The 27,418-nt window shown below is 36.4% G+C and overlaps 1 long non-coding RNA gene across 4 annotated transcripts in view; it reads right to left on the bottom strand.

Moving 5' to 3' along the window:
* Nucleotides 1–27,418, bottom strand: part of LOC105092261 (uncharacterized) — a 231,035-nt gene that overhangs the window by 87,068 nt on the left and 116,549 nt on the right. For all 4 annotated transcript variants that reach the window (XR_010381304.1, XR_010381303.1, XR_004138182.2 and 1 more), the window contains one exon: nt 7,269–7,322. This is a non-coding gene — a long non-coding RNA (uncharacterized LOC105092261). The remainder of the gene's footprint in view (nt 1–7,268; nt 7,323–27,418) is intronic.

Below are 27,418 nucleotides of genomic sequence, written 5' to 3'. Positions count from 1 at the left end.
TTGAAAAAGACTTTCATGGTCACTCCTATTGTATTAAAAAAAAAAAAATACGAAGAGTTCTGCTGTTCAAAAGTCTTGTTTTTATAAACCTAAATATATTAATAACATTAGAATATGGTACAATTTTATTTTTAAAGTCTTCTCTACAAATAATAAATGAATGGGTTTCAGTTGTGAAAATATTTGTATAACCATAACCAGGAACCTTGTTTATAATTCCAAACAAATCAGTAATTTTATCAGTAGTTATATGTACAGACTTTGTCCATAAAACAAATAGTTGTAGTTAGTTTTTTTTTTTAATCTAGTTATTTATTTTGAGAATATATCTTCTGTGGGATATCTCCCTTTGCTCACAAAAGAAATATAATCTACAAAGTACAAGTAGTCTGAATGCTAGAAAAGGCTTTACATTTATCCATCCATATAATGAACTTCCACAAATTTATGAAATATATTTATTTAATATAGTGTTTTTATTTTAATCAGTATTTCCCATGCATGTTCTAATAGAATTTTCTGACAAATAATGGGTTTCATTTTGTCTTCATATTAACTTCTGTATAATATTTTAGCTATTTTTTTTTAACCAGGGCAAGAACAAATGTTTTCCTAATGGTATGTGGCATTTTGTTCTTTGCTATTAGGAAGCCTCAAAATTGTCATCCAAATATTTAGTATATTTGATTAAATTTTATAAAGTGCTGGATTATCTTATGATCCTAAATATTACTGAAGAAATGGTCATCTTATTCCAAATGCTTAGTTTTTCAATGTCCTCCTACTCGTGATGGCTTAACACTGTGCTTAGCTAGTAACTCAGGGCTAAATAAACAGGACAATAAGCCTTAACGACACTGGATGTATAAATTTCAAATAGTCTCCTTGATAATTTAAATTATTTTTATCAACATCTCAAGTATTATTATGATGTTTTTGTTTTTAGCTCAAACTGTGGCCGAAGAAGTGCCAGTCTTAGAAGTGTGAGCTCTGCCACTTTCTTATTTATTTGCACCTGTGTTATTAGTAACATACTCAAGCTATGATTTCTTTGCAGGGATCTTTTTTAAACCATTTGTTCACTTTGAGAGGCTTAGTTTCATCAAAACTAATTAATATAATCTGCAAATCCACCTCATCAAGCACAAGTAGATTGCAATAATCACAATATGCAGAACTCAAATGAATGCACGGAAGGCTTGTGTCAACACCTTTGTTTCAAGACACCTAAACCTCCCTCAGGATAGCTCATGATAGCTTAGTTATGGCATGCATGCCTGCTGAGGGTGCCAGCATCTATCCTTAAATTAAATATTAGCATATCCTAACAGACAGGCTCAGTTGCCTCACATTGGAAACCTCTGGTATAAATGACCCCTTGAATTCCATCCCATCACAGTGATTGTATTTGTAAAGATGTTAAGATGGTTCACCAACAGCCAAGATTTCACTATGACCCAGTGCCTTTAAAAAACACATCGAATCATTGTACTTTTAAGTTGGTCACTCGATGATTTGCAATATGCTAAGCTAAAATTATATATTACATGAACATAAATCCAATATTTTTAATAGAGTATACACATTATATTTTAATTGTTAATAAGTGATAGCTTACGTAGAAGAGAGAGAGCTCCAGATTTGGAGGAAACAGTATCAGAATCATATACATTAATAAGAAAATTATCTTCACATCAGACATCTACTGTTATTGTATTTTTCCTCCCATTTTCTTTAACATTAGGAAACACCTTAAATGACTGAATGATATAGCTGGCCATTTCTTTTATTCTCTAGTCAAAGTAACAGACTCTCATCCAAACTAAAGTATGACTGGCAACCATCTTTAATGTGACTTTTTACCTTGTCGTGGTAGTTGACAAGACTTCATTTCTACACTTAATGGTTTAAAAACACAAAACTTTCTTCTGCAGATCTAGAAGAAACTTTATGACATTTGCTATATCAATTATATCATGAAAATATTTCTAAAGTATATTAAAATTCGCATCCACCTCCTGGTAAATTGATACAGAAAATGCAATGTTACAAAAGGTTCTTATGTGACTACTACAGAAAAGTCTATCACCTCTAGGAAACCTGGCGGTGTAATTAGTCTAATTGTGCCTAAAATAAAGCTTCTCACTCAGATAAAGTGCTGGCTCCCAGACTGGCACAGGTGTTTCTGCTAACTCAGGTTCAGCTAGGAGTTCTTTCGCTTTTAAATTCACTTATTGAAAAGCAAGAGCCTAATTACTCATTCATTCAGCCACATCATCATATTGCTCACCTTATGTGAACAGAATAAACAAAACAATTTACTTCACACATTTAAGTCTTCACATTTTAGCAAAGATAGCCAGGCAGCTTACAAAATTGCAGCTCTACCCAATTAGATCAAAGAGGCAGGCAGGCCCTTATGCTGCATGCTCTTGTGTCCCTGCAGCTGAATAGCCTTTACAAAGGCTACAGACAGGCTGCAATTCAATCGAATTGTTGGAAAGCCTGAAGAAGCTGGCACCATAGATCTTAGATAGAAACCAGTTGAGTGCCCTCCATGCTAAACAAGGGGAAATTTCTCAACAACTTCTCTGTAGGATCTCCGAAAAAGAAAAATTAAGTTACAGCATAAGAGGCTGTGTCTGCCTTTGATAAAGTATAACTAATAAAATATTAACAGTGCCATAACCCAGAATTTTGACAGTTAAAAGTCAGACTATTTTCATTAAAGTATGCATTCCCCACTTTCAGTTGAGAAGTTTTTGGACAGAGAATAATTCACAAAAATAGTCCTTTCCCAATATTATTTTGAGCAGGAACCTCCAATGAATCGTAAAAGTTGCTACATAGTCATTTAGCTTTATTTACAAAATTGCACATGACATTGTCAAGTGAATTTTCATAGATGCTTTTTGAAAGAATATTCATGTAAGAGCACTGCATTAAAAAAAAAAAAAAAAGTGCAGCTTAGAGGCATGGCTGCAACACATTCCTTCTGGCCGAGGAGGTAACAAAGTGAGAGAAGCAAGCAGGTGGAGGACAGCAGAGCAAGTTGGGAAATGAAACTAAATGGAGTGAGCCCCATTTACAGAGCTGGATACTGCTCAGCTCCAGCTAACTGCTGGCTCAGGCTTCTGCCTGAGAACCCCAAAATCCAGTTAGACCAGCTAAAAGAATTCCCAGGTAATAATCAAAGTGAACCATGATGGTGAGTTCAGCTAACTGGTTGAGGTGGGGGTAATGAAAAGTGGCCAGATCTCGGCATCTATTGAAGAACAAGCTAACAAATCCCAATTCATGCACCATTTGTGACAACAGTTTGAAATGCAATGAAAAGATGCTGACTGTCTCTTAAAGAACTCAAACCTCTCTAGTCCTGGTAATAAATAAAATACGATGTTAGCTTCAATTATGAGAAAAAAACAAAATACTTAATGTCTTCCAGAATCTGGCTCCAAATTTCCTCTCATCACTTATTTATAAATGTCCCCAACTCCACGTCCATTCTAGCAAGTGACAATTGTCTCCTGAACACACTGTGCATAATTTGGGATCATACTCTTAAGCAGGCTCTCAGTTCTTCTTTTGTGTGAATTGTCCTCCACTTACCAAGTCCCACTATTCGCTCAAGTCTATGAGGACTTCCTTAGCAGCCCAAGTGATCTCATCTCTTCTTTAAGTCTGTAATGTGTTTTAGTTAAAGAAACAGGGATAGATAGTGAGGGAACTGTGCATCTGTTCCCAGTCCTGTCTCTTTGGAAAGAAAGTGCTTACTTGCAGCAATATATTTCTTACATCCTCTTAAATCTCTCTTCTAACTCAAAGACCCAAGTATAATAAATCTGAAAACAAAATTACTATCTTGGAAGCAGACACAGGAAGAACTCTGGTAGCTGTGCATATTGAATAGTACAGTTTTTCTAGTGACTTCTGAGAAAAGCAGATAACCAGAGACAGAGGCAGGAGGATGATAAACTGCAAAAGCGCAGAGGTGCACCTGTGAGTGCTGAGTAGATTTTGGAATATGAACTAGGAAGGGTGCATCGAATTAACCTGTTCTTTGTAAATCTGAGGAAAAGATTTAATCACCACTCTTGAACAGGAGCAAGACCATGGACTGTTTATTCACTCTCTACTCTAGCAATATGAGTTTTAACAAACCTTACAGTATTCAGTGGCAAAAAGAGAGTAGCCATGGTACATAAAGGCAAAATTACTGCATAGTAAAGTTAAAAAAAATACAGCATTTGGAGATTCAAACAGCATATGTCTTAAAAATAGCTACTGAGTGATCTGGAAGAAGAGTTAAGGAAATTATTGTGTGTGTGTATGTGTACAGTATAGGTACAGAGATATTGTGCATCATTTTGTGTCCAACTTTTTTAATGTAATTCTTTTCATGAATATTTAACCTTAAATATTCTTGGGAAAACATAATCTTTACTTGCCACATAATTTCGCACATGAGGATGTTCCAGAATGTATTTACCATTCACTTTGTTTAACCATGATGTTATTTCAGCTTTTCACTATAGCATATATGTTTGTTGAATGTCATTTTTTCCACTGTTAGGAAGACTAGTCAATGTGGAATTACTGAGTCAAAGGAGAAAATTAATAAATAGTGATGGAAAAATGACAACATTTGAAAAAACAATTTGACATATATGACAGATGGAATATGATATAAAGATAGAAGAGAGAAAGAAAGAAAGAAAGAAAGAAAGAAAGAAAGAAAGAAAGAAAGAAAGAATACCTCTGACATTTGATCCTTGAGTGCAACTGTAAAAGTGGCGGTGCTTCAAAGACAAGGGAAGGTGAACCACACCTCAACCAGAGATCCAGGAGCAAGAGGACTGGCGCAGGCCAGGAGACAAGGCGAGGACTGACTGCTATCCTGAGATACATTCCTCTACACAGACACCATCATGGGACCAGGAGACATTTTGAGAGCTCAGAAATTCCTAAAAAGGACTGAAATCTTAAACTGACCTGAAAAGGACTGTTTAAGATGATAGAGGCTAAGTTAATTTCAATAAGTAGGTTTAAGCTCTTTCCGTACTCTTGGTAGAAGTGGAGCTTGAAAGAAGTAAGAACTCAGCCAAAAAAATGAGGAAAGCTACATTTCAGTACCCATATAATTTTTGACTCGTAATATCATACACACTATTGTCAGCTTTTTATTTCTTCCACTTTTTTAAACAATTGACAAATAAAAATTACACACAATGGTATGACGATGTTTTGATACACATAGACACTGTGAAATAATCATCTACAGTTAACTTTTTAAGTCCTTCAAAATATATGCTTCTCTAAACTACTACCCAAAATGACTAAGAAAAAGAAAAAACAAGACAGTATCAAGTGCTGATAGGATGTGGGAGTAACTGGTAGTCTCTTTCTGCTGGTGAGAGTGCTAATTAGTAAAATCACTGGGGAAAACTGCTTATCAGTGTCTTCTAAAGTTTGACATATGTAATCCTTATGACTCAGCAATTCCACTCCTATGTATATATATACAGAAACGTTTACCAAGTAGCATACATAAGAATGTTCACAGCTGTGCTATTTGCAACTGCCAAGAAGAAGGAAAAACAAATATCCATCTATAATAAAATGGGTAGACTGTGGTATATATTTACATGACAGAAAACTGCAGAGTAATGAGAGTGAATCCACCACAACTACACGCAGCAACGTGAATGAGTTTCACAGACATGATGCTGATCAAAAGAAGGCATCACAGCCCAGTACAAGCTGTAGTAATCCATTCCTGAAACACAACTGGCTGAACTATCACAGTAAAGTCAGGATAGTGGTTAACTTTGGGAGGGGCGATACCTGGAAGGGGGGCCCAAGGGAGCTTCTGAGATTCTAGTAACATCTGTTTCTTGATCTAGGGGCTTGTTCACAGGTGTGTTCACTTTGTGACAACTCATTCAATGGATACTCATAATTTGTGCACTTTTTTATATCTACGGTACACTCAATGAAACTTACAAAAAACTAGCGCTACAGAATATGGAATTAACATTTTTATTCTTTGTACTGTGTTGCTTAACAAAACGCCTGAACTGAGTTCTATAATAAGTTACAGTAAAATGTATAAGAGATTTAAATGTTTATGATTGATCTGTTTGGGGGTGGTCCCAAGATGACCCTCAATTTGCCAGAAGGACTCACAGGTTTCAACAGCAGGTTATACTCATGGCTAAGGTTTAATACATCAGGGGATGTACAGTAAGAGCAATAGAAGAGATGTCCTGAGCAGAGGGAGCGGTCAGGCACAGCCTTCCAAGTTCTTCCCCATCCAGAGCCACACAGAACATGTTTTCTTTCTAGCATCAAACTAGAGACATGTGCAGAATGTTCTTAACCAGGGAAGCTCTATTTGAGCCACAGGGTCCAAGGTTTTGATGAAGTTGGTCACATAGACACTCTACTGTGTAACTGACCATGACAATTAAAACTCAGGATCCCAACAATGAAATTAGGTGCACATCAATCTTGATGTTTGTGTGAAGCAATCTGGACATACTGTTATGTCACAGTCTGTGGCTCCCTGTGTACACAGCAAAAGCATCAATCATTACCATAAAGAACCTTCCTATGGTCACATTCCCAGTGATTGGTCAAGAGTCAAATCCTGATTCCAGTTTGCCGAGGAGACATGCAAGCACTGAGCAACCAAGCCAGATGTGATCACTCTTTCCTCACAGGATCCTAATAATTTTAGATTATCCCCTCAATTGTAACCTCCTTTCCTGTAAAAATGCTGGCAATAATGCTGGCAGAAGTCAGTTTCCTCCTTATTTTCAAATTTAGGCAGAGTTTTACTTTGCATGAAAAAAAACCTCTTGTTGCTGATCAGTAGCAATATACTCAAAGAACAGATATAGATTAACTATCAAAAAATAAAAACAGTTAATACAGGGAGCAGCCAAATAAGATGGGAAATTTCATTTTGCAAGAGTCTTATTTCCTTTTCCAAATGTAAGTAACGTAGGTTTGGAATGAAAGCAGATAATTCATTGTGAAGGTGCCCTTAGTCACTTTGTAAATTAAATACTAAATATCATTCAACTTCCAGTGTAACTGCGATACCTGTCCCATCGCATGATTGTTTCCTGTTTTCTCCCTAATCCTAGCCATTGCTTATTTTTTTCTTCTTCCAAAACAAAAGAACACAACATTTAAGATGTCTTCAATTGTTTTCTTTTCACTGCTCTTTGTACGCATCCTTATTGCAACATGTACACATATACCTTATTTTGTTAGAGTGGTTTCACGTCAGTCTCTCCACCATATGGTCTTCTCCTCTGAGGAAAAACAAAAACAAAAACAAAACAAAATGTCTTTTATTTTGCAACCTCAGTTTCTAGTATAGCACCAGGCATGCAGTATGAGAATAATAACATATGCTGAATGAATCAGGATTTTTAAAAAAATTATTATAAATGTGTCCAAACCCATAGAATGTGCAACACCAAAAGTGAACCCTAATATAAACCATGGACTCTGAGTAATGATGAGACACTGATACAGATTTATCAGTTGTAACAAATGTACTACTCTGGTGGGGGATGTTGATGGTGGAAAAGGCTATGCATGTGTCGAGGCATGAGGCATAAAGGAGACTTCTGTATATTCTGTTCAGTTTTGCTGTGAACATAAAACTGCTCTAAAAAGTAAAGCCTATTAAAAAATTAATCACAAAACTTTTCACCATATTGGTGAAACTTACCATGTAAACTTGTGTCACTTGCTTTGAGACTTAGACTTTAATAAAAATGGATTTCAAAAGAGTTTGCAAAGCAAGTTTGCTCCACAATACCTTTTCTACCATTTCTCAAAATCATGTCCTTGTGTGAAATGAAATCCTTTTGGAAATCAACCATGTCATCAAAAAACCTGTCCAAGCGCTCAGGTTAAATTTGTGCTGTCTCAGAAATGGTAGTCAGTCTTCATAAAAAGCCCTGCCAACAGATGTAATGGATGTAAGAAACTGCAGATTGATGCCTTTGAGCTAAGAAATTAATTGAATGCACCTCTGTGTTCTCCCTGATTCACTGCATAGAGCGAACAGCCTATGAGATAAGAAAACATATGGCCAAGAGAAAAAAGTGAGCCCCAGTTACGAGTGCTTCTGGTAAAGGTCCTGTTATGTACAGAGGAAATTTATGTGGCTCAGTGAAGAATATGAAATGAGATTAATCTCTTGAGAGTAAGTTTAAGAAATACTTTAAAAGATTTACAAGTTTTCCTTCATAAAACTTACTCAAATTCGGATCTCTATTCGAGTTTTGCTTTGATTCATGCTTTGATCGACGCCGATTCTGTCAACTATCCTCAGATATTTTACTGTTGTCCCTCAAAGTGACAGAATTGTATGAAGCAACCCCAAACTCCTTCAAGTCAGATGCTTAGAGAGCAGGATAAGAGGAGACTGTATATCTGGGGCATGCAGGGAAAGTGGGTATCTTGCCCTTAAACAAAATGAGACACAGTGCAAAGGAGATGAGACAGCCCCTGGCAAGGACGGCCCTAGTCAACACGCTTCCCGTTTCCAGAAATTAGGCTTTAGATCAGGATTTCAATGTCTACACTCCCTAAGCTAAAAATTGGGTAATTCAGCATGGAAGGTAAAAGGAAGTCTTGTGAATATAATAGTTCCTCACGTCGCTCATTCATTTTCCTGAGATCTGTGCCTTTTACGTTCACTCTGTTTTGGTCTCCTACTTGCCCTGAACCGATCTCTACTTTTCAATGGACCATTCAACAAGCATTTATGAGCATATACTGTACTGCTCTACTCCCCCAAGATATTAACATATGTGGTAAGTGCATGTATACATACAAATAAATCTTGCAAAACACATATCAGAATGATTAACACTGACCCATCTTTGAATGAGATTAATTGCTCTCCCTATTTTTCTTTGTTCTTCACATTTTCTCCAAAAAATATATTACTTTCATCACGTTTTATAGTAACAAAACAAAAGTAATCATCAAGGATTAAATTCAAGAAGTGAAATAGGGGGGAAATCCTAATTATAAAGTTTGAGAGAATTGTGGCATTTCCTCTGGGGATTCATAGGTACAGGGTTGGCTGCTAGCCTTTGGGAGTAATTGAGGAATAGTTTTAAACTAGAGCCAAGGGAATAGACCAGATTCCTCGTACAAAGATATTCCTGCTCCATTACTCCTGAGTTCCGAACTTCTCCTTTGGTGGTGGTTCATCTCTTAAGGGGTCTACTGATATCTACTATGAAACACTCAGTTCATTGTTGCTTGCAAAGAAATAATAGAGACACACACAGAGCAGAGTATTAAAGAAAGACACAACTCTCCCCCCATTTTAAAGTTTCTCTGGTTTTTCAAAGGCTAATCCAGGGAGAGACAATTTTTATTTCAACATTCCAAAGCTAATATATCAGACCAGTATTTAAAAAAAGAAAATGCAAGGAAGAAAAGCAGTCAAATATACACAATCTGCTGCAAACACAAAGAACACTGAAAGTGGCTTGCCAATGAATGAGATTTCCTAAAGTTACGGGCATTATGAGCAAGTCTGTCATTAACAAATCTGGAGAGAAAGCCGATGTTAATCCTGTGGGTCTGTCAAGTTCTCATTTTCTCTGTGTGCCTTTTTTTCTTCCACGGTTAAGTCTCCTCTAATTCCAAAGGTATGAAGAAAGAAAACCAATTATCAAGAGAAAATGAGAATGGTGCTAAGAATGTTTTTCTCCTTTGATTTTGATTAGTCGCTTTATGCGACTCACTTATTTTGAGCTATTGGCTTAAAGATACTCACTTCACTTACGTAATTCTCATGGACTATATTTTTTTCCTTTTTGTGTATAGTGCTTTGAACGTAGTGTATAATATACACCTTGACAATACACACTGAAAAACTCATGTGATAGTGAATATTGATTTTGTATATAAAATAAGCAAGCTCAAATCAGCCAAAAATTGCCTTATAGTAAGTAAATTACACCTGATAACTCAAACTATAAAATAATGATGCCTTATTTGTAAATCAGTTAATTCTTTAAAATGCCTAGTTATTGATCACAAGGACAGTTTTTTAAAAAGTCAAACATGGTTCCTAGCTTTTATATAACTAGCATGAACATTATTTTGGGAGCTAAAGAGTTTTATTGGCCTGGCTATTATGTAAAATTTTTATTGCCAGCTGTAGCTAAATATTTCTGGGTTATTTTCTAGTGTAAATATAAGTAAAGGGGAATTGAAAATGATAACCTTAATAAACAACTGTAAAACAATTTCCTCACTGAAAATAGTACAAACACAATTTAATTTTAAGTAGAAATAGGCAGATGAAAATAAAAATAAGTTCTACCCATCTATTCCAGATAAAACTCATTACTAAATTTCCAGCTAGGAAAAACAAGAAATACACGACAGCAAACACAGAAGGCTCTTCCTGGGAACTTTGGTGGTGTTATTGCTACAACATTTGCAAATTCTTGAGACCAACCCATTGGGAAGCAATCACTTTCCTCTATTTGCACCCTTGATAAGAGGCACACAGTGTCACTGTGTCCCGCACTGCATGCTTACAAATCATAGACTGTCGAAATCAAGACCACAGGCTGCAAATAAGAAGCGGGAGCATCTTGGAGCCGAGCACAAGAGATTAAAACCAGAAGACTCTACACCCTGAGTTATGCTGCTTGAAGGGAAACCAGTGATTTCCTACTGGGTTTTTTTTTTATAGGTTTTAAAATGATCTATTCTGGAAAATCTTCTTCCATGTGGAGCTCAGAAAAAACAAACAGTAAAATTTAGTTAAGACCATTCATTATTCTTTTGTGTTTATTTATTACAAAATATTTGAACTGGGATTTCACAGAAAATTTCCTTGTAAGCCTATCAGCAACTAGCTGAACCATATTCAGATTTATCTGAACATCCTGAGTCTACTGAGAGTGACTTCTACATGCATATCTACATATGAAAACTGTGAAGCATATAGTGAAATGGAAAGTACGGTTCTTGGAACCTTAATGTGCTCAGTAAAATCTTCATCTGGTGCTGAAACATTTGAAAGCAACATCTGATGAAGCAGCTATGACCGAGGAACAGGGAGGTGGTTTTTACCGTCTTTTTCTTTTCCGTTCTTCCACCTGAATGCTTCTCCAAACCTGAGAGTTACAAGGATATACTTCAAATGATAATGACATTTATAGCAACAAAGATAGACCTGGAAATTGACATACTAAGTGAAGTAAGCCAGAATGAGAAAGAAAAATAGCATATGATATCACTTATATGTGGAATCTTAAAAAATGACACAAATGAACTTATTTACAAAACAGAAACAGACTCACAGACAGAAAACAAACTTGTGGTTACCAGGGGGAAAGTGGGATAGAGGGATAAATTGGGAGTTTGAGATTTATTGATTCTATTATATATAAAATAAAAACAGCAAAATCCTACTGTGTAGCACATGGAACTATATTCAATACCTTGTAATAGCCTAAAATGAAAAAGAATATGAAAAGGAATATACATATATACATATAACTGAATCACTATGCTGCACATCAGAAATTAACACAACATTGTAAACAGACTATCCTTCAATTAAAAAATTTTTTAATTAAAAAAAAGAATCAGGCATCCTAATTACTTTAACAAGGTAAGAAAACATTTCAAAAATGTTTTAAAAACACTTGGACATTGGGATAAGATACCCGTGAGAACTAAGTTTATCTTCTGTTTCTAATATGATTATGGAATTTATATTGCATATCTCTCATAAAGAAAAAAAATGTTAGAAAGGGGTGGCCTTCTATAAAAAGGAAACAGGTCAGGTGTTTTTAAAGGTCAAGTTTGATTTTGACAACACCAGAGTATCCTCAGACACATAAAGGACTAATTGCAAGGGAATATTTTATGTTGTAAAAATTATAGTGATTATATTTGGAAAAGAACACAAAATTATTTGATTCATGTCAATGCTTTTCAATTAGGGCTCATCTACATATTTCAAGTCTGCAATCCAGCGATAATCTAAAAAACAAAGATATTCTTAACTAGCTGAATGAACATCTTATAACTGCTATGAAGTTGGAAAATCTTAAATTACAGTTGTTTACAGTCATGTAAGGATCAAAAACTAAAATTTTGAACCCTTAAGAGAACTGAGTCAGTCTGTTTAGTGGCCAAGAACATCGTGGTGCCTAGCAGTTTGAACAGGGCAAGGAAATGGGGGAAATAAGTTCCCACACAGTATAGATAAAATAAAAACAGAATCTGTCTTAATCATCATTACCATATTTGTGTTGCTTACAGCAATTTAGTTTCAGCCAAAATACATTATTTATCATAACACAAAATTATTTAAATTAATCTGAGGTTGATGGCTTGCTAAGACATGACAAAAGCCCAAGTAACCTTTAGAGGATCCCATCACACATCTGAGAATTTATTGAAAAGGAGAGAAGATTCTTCAAAAGAAATGTACAGGAGTAGAGAATGCCTTGGTGTTTCTTCTCCATTCTATCCCATTCTCCTAGTCAAGTAAGAAGGGGAATATGAGTGCCTTGCTACAATATTTGGGGCAACATCTTCCAGAATGCAAGACTGGCCTCTTATTTCTTGTTAGATGATGGATAAGCTGCAAAAAGCCATATCCCCCGTGTAAGATTAGAACAGACCACTGGAGATGTCTCTGAAGCTTGGGAGTGAAAGGAAACAGGTGCTTGTCACCAGTTAGGATGAATGTGAAGATTAGAGGCTGGGTGGAGCACATTTGATAGTTGAACAGAGATAGCGTAATTGAGAAAAGCCTAAAAATTCAGAGCTTGACAGAGAGAGGTAGTAACTTTTTCTGGGGACCAAGTGAACACTCAGAAGTTAGCAGAGCTAGGATGATATTGAAAGGAGCTTGCTAAAACACCCCAGCATCAGGGAAAGGTACAGTGCAAAGCAGTCAGGCAGGCCTTTATCCTTTCCTTCTAAACACTATTTCCCAAGGTCCAGACCCAGAGGAAGCAGGAGCAGCAGAGGTCGGAGCAGGCCATGAAGCAGGGAAAGCTAGAGCGAACACACTCCCTTCTCTGTGGGGACTACAGTCCTGCAGTTCAGAACTAAACTGGAGGGAGAAGCAAAAATAATGAATTGAATTAACACCAATTAATGTTTAATCAATACACATTAAATTATAATATTACTTAATTTAATTAATAACAATTTAATTATCTTGAATTAAGAGCCTGATGTTTTTGTCCTCTAAGTCCTCTGCATGAGATTGCTGGGGGCCTGTCTCACAAGACAGAAATGTTAAACTCCATGAAGCAGACACAAAAACACTGGCACTAAGAAAGAAACAATATAGATGAAGTGGGAGGTGGTGAAATGGCTTGACAACAGGATTAGGAATTAAGTATAATGACTGATTTTCCATTGTTCAGAATCAGTGTGGAGGAAGGCAGAATAGCTCTGATGACTTCTGGCTGTGATCCAGGTTACACGTAAAGCCGTTAGAATGGTGGGGACCACAACAAAAAGATTAAAAAGCCTATTGTTTTAATAGCTTGAATTTGACAATATATTCAGGCAAAACAGGCAATCATATCAGGTTGGTAATATTGCCTCAACTGATCTAATTGGTTGACTGATTAAATTGATTTGAAAAGTTTTTAACAAACTGGGTGCACACAAATATAGTCAGAATCAACTAATCTAAGAGTTGGTATTTATTGAATGTACCTATGGATTAGATATCTACTAAGTAAATTAACATATTGGCCATAAATAATTATATCACTATTAAACATTCTGTACAATCACTGGTTTATTTCATTGACAATATGCAGCAAGGATGAAAGAATAATTACTATATTCTAGTAAAACTCTGGCTCAAAAGCAAGTTTTAAAACACTCAGTTTAAAAGGCTGCCAGCAAACAGTTAGGAAGAGTATTGAATCCTGTTCTACATAGCACCACTAAAACAGCTGAAAGGAGGAAATGGGTTGAGTTTTTTAAAGTTAGAGAGATGAAAATAAAAAAGAAAGCAGGTCACATAAGCTGTAAAGGTCCATTGAGGGGCTTTCACAGAACACACAAGGTCTGGCTGTGAAAATAAAAACCTCTGACAATACTGATTAAATCTAAAAACAAAGTAAATAACATAGGAAAATACAACCTACATTATCCAATGGCAAAGAGCGGATCCTTGCAAAAGAGCAAAGGGGCACGTTTTCTGCAGTTGAATTGCTGTGCCTGTGGTTTGCAGGGTTGGGGTTAGGGCAAGGAAAAGAACGGTCTTGGGTCTGCCCACCCAGGGAGGCTCAGGCAGCTGCAGCAGGGGATCTGGGGACCTTGACCGGTGGCTTTGCTTACTGAAAAAGACTAACTAGAGAGGACAGACAAGGATTTCACGGGAAGCTTGGTCAAGCTCCGGTCATTCTTCCTGAAGGGGAAGAAATTTCCCATCGAAGAATAAATTTCAACCTTATTTCCTGAGCTAGGAAAACAGATCATTATCCCACGGACACCAACACTTTAGCAGAAATATGAAGATTTGTTTTTGCATTAAAGATATATGAGAGTATATGCTGTTTATCTTTTAAAAGTACCTGCCTTTGATGACAAGGTCTATGCCTTTCTTTAAGTTTGATGAGAGCCTAGGCATTGGTATGGGCAGGTAGCTCCTATAAATATTTGAATGATTCCCCGGGTCCTTGAATTTTTGCCACTGGATGAAAAGGAAATATTGATGCCTAGAGTTCTCCCCAGAAATCCCTGAAAGGCAGTGGCTCCTCCAGAGAAGTCTGTCTGGCTCTAACATAGAGCTTCATGTCTCTATTTTTCAGCACTGAAGGCAGAATGTGGAAATACTGAAGGGAGGACAGGGCCATCATTCCTGCATTGTCAATTCACGAGCTCCGAATAGAGCATGTAAGCACAGCCTCGCGCTAGCCTGAAATTCCAACCCCTGACTCACCAAATCAGCCAAGGCGCTTGTGCCTGGTGGTGCTAGCTCTAAACTGTTGTCAGAGAGAAGCAGCTACTCGTGTATTTTTGTTTTGATGGAATGGTAGACAAATCCAGTCAGCCATATGTGCCTAGCTGTTTCTTTTCTGATTTCAGTGTCTAGGAGGACTAAGCAAACACAATCTACAAGTGGCTAATAACCATCCCTAGAATATTCTTCTTAAATATGCTCTAAATAACACAGTATGCCACGTTTTTTGCATGTGTTCTTAAATTTACATAATTTACATAAAGACTCCTACCACCCAATGATTCTGCAATATGCTTTTTGCATTCAATATTGTGTTCCTGAGATCTGCCCATGTTGGTACTTAGCCTGCTGAAAGTGAGGCAGATCTGATTTTACTAAAAGATAATTGGATGTCATAATTCCAAACCAAGAAAGTCATCTACACAACAACAGTAACCAGGCACCCAAAATCCCAAAGTTCAAAATGAGATGCGCCATGGAAACCTTCCCCAGCCACTGCAGATTTTGCCAGCTGACCAGCTGCACTCTGAGACTTTGCTTTCTTTTTTTTTTTTTAATTTTTTTTTATTGAGTTACAGTCATTTTACAATGTTGTGTCAAATTCCAGTGTAGAGCACAATTTTTCAGTTAGACGTGAACATACATATATTCATTGTCACATTTTTTTTTCCACTGTGAGCTACCACAAGATCTTGTATATATTTCCCTGTGCTATACAGTATAATCTTGTTTATCTATTCTACATTTTGACATCCGAGTCTGTCCTTCCCACCTCCCACCCCCTTGGTAACCACAAGTTTGTTTTCTATGTCTGTGAGTCTGTTTCTATTTTGTATTTATGTTTTTTTGTTTTGTTTTGTTTTTTTAGATGTATATGAGCGATCTCATATGGTATTTTTCTTTCTTTCTGGCTTACTTCACTTAGAATGACATTCTCCAGGAAAATCTATATTGCTGCAAATGGCGTTATGTTGTCATTTTTATGGCTGAATAGTATTCCATAACATAAATAAACCACAGCTTCTTTATTCAGTCATCTGTTGATGGACATTTAGGCTATTTCCATGTCTTGGCTATTGTAAATAGTGCTGCCATGAGCATTGGGGTGCAAGTGTCTTTTTGAAGTAGGGCTCCTTCAGGATATATGCCCAGGAGCAGGATTCCTGGGTTATATGTATGAGATTTTGCTTTCTTAATACAGGACAGAGATGATTCGAGATTTTTCAGTTTTTAAAGACTTAACCACATTTTCCTCCTTCAAACCCCATCCAACAAAGTTTAGCTACTATTTTGGACTGGGTTCTGCCTTACAATAAAAATGACTTCCACTCAGCACTCAAGCTTTAGTCTTTCAGTTTCTATTTCTAGCTCTAGTTTATTCTACATGCTGTATAATATTCCTTTGTCTAAATCTTCAAAAATTTATTTCCCTATTCACATGATGATGGATACCTGGAGTTGTTTTAATTTTTTTCCTTATTACTATTGTAAATAATGCTACACTGAAAACTACTGTTTGTGTCTTTCCGTATGTAATACCACAACGATATGATGACAAAATCAGTCCCAACTTTCAAAAGAAGTTCATGCCAGTTATTCAGTTAAATGCTCAGCTAACATTAATGTCGCACTGTCTTCAACAACCACTCCTCGCTTAGTTCAAGCCTGATTTAGTTTTTTCTCTTTCGTCTTCAGAGACTTTTTCTTCTTTTCTTCTTTCTTTTTTTCCCTCCAGTCATTACTATGCTGACTCTAACGTCACCAGAGGTGAAGGGAAGAAGACAGAAGAAGAGAGATAAAGGCAAAAAGATCTCCCTTGACCAGTACCCTTGTAATCTACTAGTGATGGCTTTTGAGCGTGGCCCATGACTAATATTGACTATTTCTGGGAGCACTTACTTAGGGGGTTCACTCAGGATCTGTTTCTGGGGAGCCACCACCTACAGGTCCCTGATATTGGACATTCTGTCTCTGGGCAGCAAGTTATGTATGACTCGTTCCTTAGTTATTGGTTTCCGGTGTGCACCCCACACAAACTCACCACTGGGGGCTTTCTCACGCCTTCATGTCTCCTCTTGGAATGAAGGAGCCTAGAGGAAGCACATATTCACTCCAGTGCCCCCTCAAGCTCTATAAAGACTGTTAGGTAATGTTAGTTCTACCACCACAGGTTTGTTCTCATCACAGTCTCACCTTCAAAATATTTTTCCAAGACAAAGTGAAATACTAGCCCTATGTCTCCCAAGTTCCAAGAGACACGCAAATCAAATCCCCCAGGTGGTCTTAAAGAACTCACCATGTGTTTGGGAGTAGGGAGAAATACAACCTCACTCCATCAGTTCTCTATTTAAAGAAACCCTTTCTCTCCAGCTCTCTACTTTTGCATCTCTCTGAATTCCCCATGAAGTCTGGACCTGAGAATGAGCTAAGCAGGAGAAAAAGTGGTTTAACAAGCTCTTACCAATGTCCTACACTGAGGTACAGCCCCTGTGGTTCTGCTTAGGGTCACTGCCGAACTCTAAGGGAGAAAGGTAAGTACAATGCAACAGCTTTAATTGTAGTTTTGCTAATTTACTTGTGTTCATTAGTGAGGCCCTTTTTACTTTAACATTTCTCATGATTATTGTTATTTCCTTTCCATTTGTTCTGTAGTTTATTTGTATCTTCTCTTTTTTTAGATTAGTCTTACCAAAGATTTTTTTTCTCATTATTTTGAAATATTTTTTAAAATTTTGTTAACACTTTTTTGTTTCGGTTCCTTACTTCAGAGATGTTTAGTCTATTTTTAAGTTTTTGTATTTACTATTTCTCTTTTTCTATATTCTTGAGGTTAGCTAATGTCTTTGTTTTCCAATATTCTCGGTGTTGGTTAAATGTACTGGAAGATACAAATTTCTAAGTTCTACTCTGGTTAAATCTCACAAATATTGATATGTAGTACTTTTTATTGCATTCAGCATTTCATAATTTCCCATGCATCTCTCTTTAATAGAAGCAATATTTATTTTAGGTTCCAAATATAAAGGATTTTTTTACACAAAGCTAACATTTTCTTACCGTGTTGCCCAAATCTACTATAATAAGGGTTTTTGTCTGCTAAATCCTTCAATTTAAACCACAATTTTTGGCATCCCCATTTCTCCTTATTCTGGCCATTGTTGCTGTTTATGTTTCTGGGCTGCACTGACATTCTACACATTATGTACCTTACCACATTACTGTATCTTCCAGATCTAAGATTCCTCTTACCAACCAGCAACATCCTTTTTTATTCCTATTGCACTTTCACCTTAATCCTTACCAGTGTATTATTAAAATAAATATTACTCATTTCATTCTGACTTCTTTCTTCTCCTCCTTCATCTTTGCTCAAATGTCACCTTTTCAACGACGACTTTCTAGGCTTTTGTTTTAATAAACTGCAATCCTCTGCCCTCCCTACTCCTCCTCCTTGCTTTACTTTTCCTATAGCGTTTATCATGTCCCCAAATACTGCAGGTTTAACTACTCATTTTGTGTGCTCTCTGGCTTCCCTGAGGCAACAAGTATTCTGTTTGGCTCCCTGCTGTATCACAACGCTGGAAAAGGAGCTGACACTTCGAAGGCATGCTATAAATATTCGTTGAGTGAATGACTAAATAAACAGTTCCATATCCCTTTGTTTTAAATGCATGTCTTGTAGATAATGGTGTCAGTTAATTGCATGTTTGTCCGAGGCCTCTTCTGTATTCTGCTGTGTGTGAAAGCGGGCTGGGAGTCTGCAACCGACATCTCCCAGGATCTCTTACCAACTGGCTTCCTGTCAAGTTCTGCTAACAGGAGTCCTGATAGGAATTTGTTAGGTGGAGGAGGGGAACATGTCTCTCAGCCAGCTTCCCATTTCTGGCAGCGTCTTGGGTGGTGGCAGCAGCAGCAGGAGTGACAGAGCAACAGTGGCGACAGCACTGGTGGTAGCCACATGTAGGCCGCTGCTCCAACCCTGCCAAAGGGGCAGCTCTCGATGGATCCTAAACAGGATGTGACAGCATCTCCAGCAGTTCATCAGCAAGTGTGGACGCTGGGGCTTCAGTGTAGAAACGTCTGCAAACTTAACTGATCTCAGAGTATCACTCCTCCTTTTTTGCTTCTGCTGCTAATCTAATGTACTTTGTTCATTCAGCATCTATATAACCAATTCCCTGTATTAAATCCTCTCTAAATACTTGGAATTTTTTTTCTCTTCGGGGGTCTTGACTAATACAGCCACATACTGCTAAATCTTATTCCAAATCCAATCTATGTGTCTCTAATTTACATTTTTGAGTTGAACTCATTTTTATTGAAATTATTCTTATGATGGGGTTTTCTTCTTTGCAATGCTTAGAGTTCTATATGACCATATTATCTTTATTTTTTCCTTACTTTCCTATCTTATTTTAGAAAGGTTGAGTTTTGGGGGTTTTTTTTATTATTTTGCTAGCTGAAAGTTATATTTCATGGTTTTAAAATGCTTGTATTTTGTAATGTAATATCTTGAAAATCAGGGGGGTCTGAAGTCATTAGTGTTTTAGGATCACTGTTGGCCAGGCCGGAGCTGTGACAGAGCTGTCATTCCCTGAGCACGCAGGGATATCAAAAGTGCCAGCATCATAACCTGCAGACTGGTGTCAGCAGTTTGGAAGAAAATCCTAGAGAAAACAGTGGAGAAAAGGAACCAAATGATACGGGGAAAGAGGTTGACGTGGGTGATGAATTGGACATACTCAGCAGCTTTCCTCGGGAGAAGTCTAAGGGAGGCCAGTTCCACCTGCCATGCATGATAGTTTTACTTCTATAAATCCTTTAAAAAAATATTTCATTACCACTCTTTATAGCACAGAGGATTATATTGTGCAGAAAAACACAAACATTAATGGCTCTAAAAAGTCACTTAGAAGAGTTGGACTCAGTGTGAAAAAGTTTTAGGAACACGTTTACTGGTTTTATTTTGGTTTTCATTTTTGTAGTTTTATAAGGATGATAATGTCTAAAAGACTGCTTTCAATATGAATAAAAATTCTAACTAAGAAAGCATTGTGTCTTGATTGGCAGCCCTTTTTCATAGCTGACGGCATTTTTCCTTTCACAGTGGTAAATAAAATAATGGTGTATTTTCCAATTGATGGTGTCTTGAATTTTACATAAAATAACAGACACGCTATTTTTTGTCTCTATGTGATTACTTCTAATTAAAGTCTAAATTTGCATTTATTATTAACCAGCAGTTTCTTAAATTTATTAATGTTTATGTATTTTCTTTAAACTATTCTCAGCCCCCGCTGATGTCCAACATCCCTTGTAGCCCAAGTCATATTAGGATCACCTGGAATTTTAATTCTAGATTGCTGTGGGGTCTGTTTGCTTACTGTTGTTCTTATTAAGACAATACTAATACTTGCGAGGCTATCACCCTATAGTGTCTCTTCCTCCTATATTCATTCTTCTTTTTGCTAGAGGACTTTCTCCAAGAGTAATTTCAAAGGCAGTCTTTGGGTGGTAAATTTTTTGAGCCTCAGAAAATAAAGATGTTTCACTTTCATTGCTAAATATTGTTTTTTTGGAAAAAAAAAAAAAAACCTGATGACCTTCAGAGTTCTTTTCCTTCATACTTTTCTCCCATTTAATTCTTCAATCTATCTTTAAATAACTTTTCCCCATTACATGCGTTAATTAAACAAAGACATCCCTTCAGCACTGGTTTATAGTGGGCCTCCATTAGTATATGCTTAATTCAGAGCCATCAATGCATAGACCCTTCCATTTTCTGCACATTAATTATTCTGTCAGTACCACACTGTTGACCGCCAGAGCTCTAATGGAGTGACATTAGTAGGTAACTTGTCATCAAGAAAAATCAACTACCAGCCCTAGGTCATCTTGTCTTCCCTTGCAACTATCCCCATCTATTTGTGGAGGTTAGGTCCCAAATTACAGATAACTAAACTCTACACTATCCTGCAAGATGTAAAACTAAAACAGTAAAGAAAACCAAAGAACTGGTTTTGTCTTCCCCCAACCACCTGAAGTGAGTCCATAAGTAAAACTGAAAGAAGGCAAATCTTGGCCCGCAGCCAGGCACAGGAAAGGGGAGGGTGGGGGGGAGCGTGCTTAATTGTTGTATATAGAGGTGACTTGTGCCTCGGCCCAGATCATCCCCACCCCAAGAATTTCCCTTGCAGTTTGGAACAGAAGCGTAATGATCACTTCTCATCTAAAGCCATCATGGAGGCTGATGCTTAGCCAATTTGTGCCAAAGAAAAATAAGCCCAAGTATGATATAAGAGCAAGTACCAGCATGTATGTAACACACACACACACACACACACACACACACACACACACACACCCCTACAACACAACACAGCGTACCTATAGAGCTACAACTAAGAGAGGGAGAGGATGCTTAAAGATTTTCACAAAAGTGCGAGGATACGTATGTTTTCTTAGGGGAACAGGACTTGAGCCAGTTTGGAAGGTAGAAAGAAGGCGCAGAAGAAGAAAGGGGCTGGCTTTGCCAGCTTTCAAGAACAGCTTGGCAGAGATAAAGCCTGTATCAGCAGGACTTTGGGGGTCACGCTCTTTGGACTGCTTCTCTAGAATGCCCCAGGGCAAGCAGGAGGGCAGATGCCCAGCTGGTCCCCAAGTGGGCCACTTTCAAAAGTCAACTCTGGGGTACACCTGCACCACAGACCAGTCAGGGAGTGACACGAGCAGTTGGTACCTAGCTTGGGACACTTGACAATAAGGACTCCAACTCTGATTTTAAAATTATCGCACCAAGTTTACTACAATGAAATTAACCAAGTGGCTTCACTCTGTTGCATAAGACAAGCTCAAGTATAGAGTTGATACTAGCTGTTAGAAAAGTGGAGCCGTTATAGAAAAGTGAATTTCTACATTTCTGTAACATTTCATGGATTTTTTTTTTATTATTCACAAGAAATTTTCACAAAGCTAACAATTTGAATTTAATTGTCTTAATGTTTATCATAACTTCTTTAAAATATGCTTTTACATTTCATTTCTCAAATTGCCATCATCAGTGAACAACGATTTAACCATGTGAGAACATTATTTTCAACTATTATATTGCATGGCTTAAATTTGAACCCATGGCTGTCTTAGCTTAATTGCTCTGCTCTGAGCTTCATCATTTTGTTTTTTCAAAAATACTGACTTGTATTTTATTTTAAAAACAGTATTTATAATAATAATTTAGATTTACCTAAAATGACTGATATTGACATTTACAGCCTGATTTTTAATTATTTATTATTCCATTTTTAACTTGGATTCATCTCTCCCTTGATTAAGATATGAGTTTGAATAAAAATTTTGTACAATTATGTACAATATTTTTGGTGACCTCTATGTAACTAACAATGTCATTCTGGTAAATAGCAATTTATCTAATGCATAATTATTGAGTCATGAATAGATACTTTTCAAATCTATAAAAATTGGTATTTACAAAAAAGGAGCGAGAACTGAGTAGGGGACCAGCCCCTGACACAGATGCAGGTGTCAGTACCCACTCTTGGCATTGCTCCCTGTGGTGAGCAGAATGATGTGCCCTCAAAGACGTCCTGATACCTGGAACCTATGAATAATGTTACCTTATATGGCAAAAGAGACTTTGCAGATGTGATTGAATTAAGGATCTTGAGATGCAGAGATTATCCTAGATTATCCAAGTGGGCCCAACATTAGCACAATGATGTTTATAAGTGAGAGAGGGAGGGAGGCAAGGACAGGAGAGTCAGAAGGACGTGAGATGATGGAAACAGAGGTCACAAAACTGGTGCTTTAACATCACATGAGAGAGAAGCAATCAAACTTTTCTTTGGGGATCTTACAAATAAGGTTGGGCAAGATCAAGGTGAATCACTGTTAAAAATTAATGTTCTCAAATGATATAAATATTTTTTAAAGGTTTTCTTTTGAATTATCTGTCCATTATTTAATGTTTATGTTCAAGTGTTTTAGAACAAACATTTATGTTTATCAAAGAGAATATGTGCTAAAATACCTGTATCAGGCAAGCCACAACCATGACATATATCTGCTCTTTAGAACATTCGCTGTGGCTATGACACAGGTGCCACACTGTACCTCTTTATGACCTTTTACCTCCATCTCAGTCAAAACACCTGTGAGGAACTTAAACTCTTCATGAGTGATGAAGTCACGAATCAAAGTATGTCTTAACTGGAAATGGAAACAAATTTGATTCATATGGGTCAAAAGCTAGGTAGGAGCTGGATGTGAGGAACTTTGTATGAATCAAATTAAGTATGGAATGTTTGGAATGTTTAAAATAACTGATAGGTGGAGCAATACATCGTTAATAATTAGCAAATAATTATTGTTAATCAAATAAGAGTTCTTAGAGCTCCTCTTATTCTGCAGCGGGACTTGATGTTTAATTCTAATGCTCTGTCTTACAAAAGATAAAATGCAATTAAATATGAGATTTAAAATTTCTCCCAACAATGCAAATGAAATCTAATGAGTTCATAATTTTTCCATCACACAGGAGCTCTTTCCCATTGTTTTTCAAGCTTAGCAGATAATTAATGTGAATGAGAATATCTAAATTTTATTTAGTTATAAAGGTTTATTGATCAACTGTAATTGGAATTTTAGAAAGTATTTTTCCCCTTGGAAAATGACACCACAAGACATTTTCAAATTTATATTACGCAAGCAAACCATCATCTTCTATTTTCTGAAGCAGGCAGAGACACAGCAAAGGAAATGTGGAAAGAAGGTGAACAACAGAAATTGTGAGTGTACGCTTTATACGGTGCTTCCAGGACTACTCCTACCACACAGCAACGTGGACTAACTCATTTAACTCAAAATGTTATGAGATAGGTACCACTTTTATTTGCACTCAGATATGAAGAGAGTAAGGCACAGAGATGTTAAGTAGCTTGCCTGAGGTCAGCCAGTGGTGAATGATGGAGCCCAAAATTTCAGCTCAGATAGTTTGACTCCAGGCTTTCTAGCCACTACTTGGTGTCACTTCTTTCCAAGGACTTACACTCTTCAGTGACCCTGTGGTTTTAGACTGTGACAAGCTACAGACTAATGTGATGGCACTGAGACTTGACTTGTCTGACTTTAGCCCTCCTTGCATGGGGCTCCACCAGGTGCAGCTTCTAGATTACCTGAACAGCTGAGGTAATCCTTCAAGATTGTGGCTGTTTGCTGGGAGAATCACTGAAAGGGCAGAGCCCTGTCTTGCTTGTTAAAGAGCTTTACACATGTGAGAAGACTTGATGGAAAGAAGGACTCACTTGGGAAAAGGACAATTTCTGATTTTTTACCAGAAAAATTTTTGATTTTTTTAAAGTTCAATATTTAAAAAACTGAACTGAGTCAATAATTTTACTTTCATAAGCAAAACACAAATTTATTTTGGGCAATTAATATGAGATTACCGCAAATGTTCATCCTCTACTTAAATGAATGTCATCCACAACTTTCCAAGTATTTTTATCTCACATAAACTCATTTTTTTCTAAATACAAGCATTAGTAATATAACTAATTCTTAAAAAGTGTGTCCAGATTATAGTCTTATTGTTATATTAAATGTCTCAGCATATAAGCTTTGACCATACAATAAACACAGCACCTCGTGATATTAAAATAAAATTTAATAAGCTGATTCCATATTCATGAATTCACAGTCATCTTACATATTCGAAACTTTTTAGTTTAAAGGGACATTTTTTTAAGCCCAGTTCCTTTTGTAAAACTTAGTTAAACATTTCCCTGCTATTTTGCATTAATTGACAAAAAATGAACCACCTCAACAGAGTTGAAAGCTAACTTTCTTTCATTTTACCTTTAATCTTTCATCAAAAGAGTGTCACATATTGTTCTCATAGCACTAAATTATAAATATGATAAGGCCTATTAAAGAAACATACACTAAGCATTCCAATTTCAGAAATTAGAAGGGCAAAAAAATGTAAGATGTGTCTCTGGTTCACTGAATGAAGTGTCAGGCATCTCATGCAGCACAATGAGCAAATTATTATTTCTGAATTGTACATCAACCCAGATCTCCTAAAAGCTCTCTCTTATCCCAGCTGCTAAATGATTAATAGTGTTGCATTGATAATTTCCACAGAAGACACTGCTGAATAAGAGAACACTGTGTCCGAGAAAATGAGTTTGAGGTTCAGGGAAACAAAAAACTTTTTCAGTTTTAAAAGAAGCATAGTATTGTGTTGTATAGACTCTATATAAGTTTCTCATAGTAAATGACCACGTGCCATCCCCAATCTTCTTCACTAGAATGAGGCTTAGGAAGTTTATTTTCAATACTCAGCATATGTAATATATAATGTATTAATGTTATATGTTAGTAATAGCATAATTAATATAAATTATAGTAATATATAAGGTATATTATATATTGCATAAGTTATATACATATTTTGTGTATTTTTAATACTCAGCATTTATAACATATATTTTATATGCTGAGTATTAAAAAATAGTTATACATATATATACATGTGTAGCATTGACTACATACCTTAGACAGATGGTTTTAATACAGATATCATTAATAAATATATTTCATTTTGAAACTTTACTCCTGATTGGCTTTATGGCTTTTAATATATCAACTTGCCATCTCTCCTACTCTTAGCAAGATTATCCATTTGTGGTGGGAAAAACATGGACTTTTAAGGCATAAAAATCCAGACATAAAACAGAGTTCCACCACTTATCAGCTGGGTGATCTTAAGCAATTTACTTACACCCTTCTTAAACTGTGAATGGTCAGCTTCCTAAACTAAGAAATGACAAAAATTATACCAGCCTCATTAGATTGAAAGAGGCTGAAATCAAGTTTACAGGTTTTGTAATCAGTAACATAGAATGAAATCACATTTTTCTATAATTCTCCAATTCAATTGGCTCTAGCCAACAACTTCTCTAGGAAATCTGCATTTTCAAAAATTTCTTTCATTCAGATAATACTAAGAATCTCATGTATGTATGTCCATTTGCCATTTGTAATTCACAACAAAATATAAGCAAATTCAATCTGGGAGAAAATATTTGCAAAACATAAATCTGATAAAGGACTTTTATCCAAAACCTACAAAGGATGCTTAAATCTCAACACTATGAAAGCAAACCCAATTTTTTAAATGTGCTACAGATCTGAAGATATCTCACCACAAAAGATCATTTGCCATTAGGCACTAAGAAACCACTACACACCTATTAGAATAGCTAATATCCTCGTAACTGACAGTAACAGTTGCTGGCAGAGAAACTGGAACTCTGCTTGTTGTTTTAATTTGCTCAACATCATAAGTCTTTAATCAAATGCAAATTAAAACAGCAATGAGATAGTATTACACATCTTTTGGAATGCTTGTTACCCCAAAAAGTTGACAATACCAATTACTGGTAAGGATTTGGAGCAACAGAAACCCCCATTCATTGCTGGTGAGAATACAAAATGGTGCAGCCACTTTAAAAACTGTTGGGCAGTTTCTCACACTCTAAATACAGTTTTAACATATAATCTACCAGTCATGCTCCTAGGTATTTGCTAAAATGACTTGAAATTGTTTGTCCACACGAAAATCTGCACACAAATTTTATAGCAGCTTTATTCATAATTGCCAAAAGCCATAAGTGAATGGATTTACAAACTATGATACATCCATAAAACTGAATACTAATCAGTAACAGAAAGAATGAGCTATCAAGCTATGCAGAGACATGAATGTCTCTTAAATAAATATTTATAAGTGAAAGGAGCCAGTCTGGAAAGCTGCTAATACAGGAATCCACATAAATGACATTCTGGAAAAGCCAAAACTAAATGGATGTTAAAGAGTTCAGTCATTGGTAGCGTTGGGAGGTGAAAGGAGGGTTGAGTAGCTGAAGGACTGCTTGAGCTGAATTGTAATCCCCCAAAATCCATATCTGAAATCTCAACCCCTATCACCTTGTTAGGTAGTTAGACAGAAATGAGCACTGGGCAGGGGAAGAGGAAGGGGAAAGAACAATTCAAAACACAAGGAACCTGAGCTGTCAACCAGAGTGCAGGGAACCTGAGTTGTCAATCAGTCAATTAATCAATCAATCAATCATGAAACCAGGATATAAAAACAGGAAAAACAAAGGAACGGCGCCATGTTTCCTCTCTTGTATTGGCCTGCTCCCAATTCTCAGGAGTGCACTATCTTTCACTATTTTTTTACTTCACTAATAAAAATCTTGCTTATATTACGCTTTTTGCCTCTTGTGAAAAATCTTTTTTCATGTAACTAAGAACTGAGGTAATTCTTATTTTCCTTTTCCTGTAACAACCCCAAAAAGTAACTGTATTTGGAGATAAGGTCTT

This window comes from Camelus dromedarius, chromosome 6 (genome assembly GCF_036321535.1).
Source record: "Camelus dromedarius isolate mCamDro1 chromosome 6, mCamDro1.pat, whole genome shotgun sequence".
In the NCBI taxonomy this organism is placed as follows: domain Eukaryota; kingdom Metazoa; phylum Chordata; class Mammalia; order Artiodactyla; family Camelidae; genus Camelus; species Camelus dromedarius.
The sequence above is the reverse complement of the archived record's forward strand: the minus strand, read 5'-3'. Positions and strand labels throughout refer to the sequence as shown.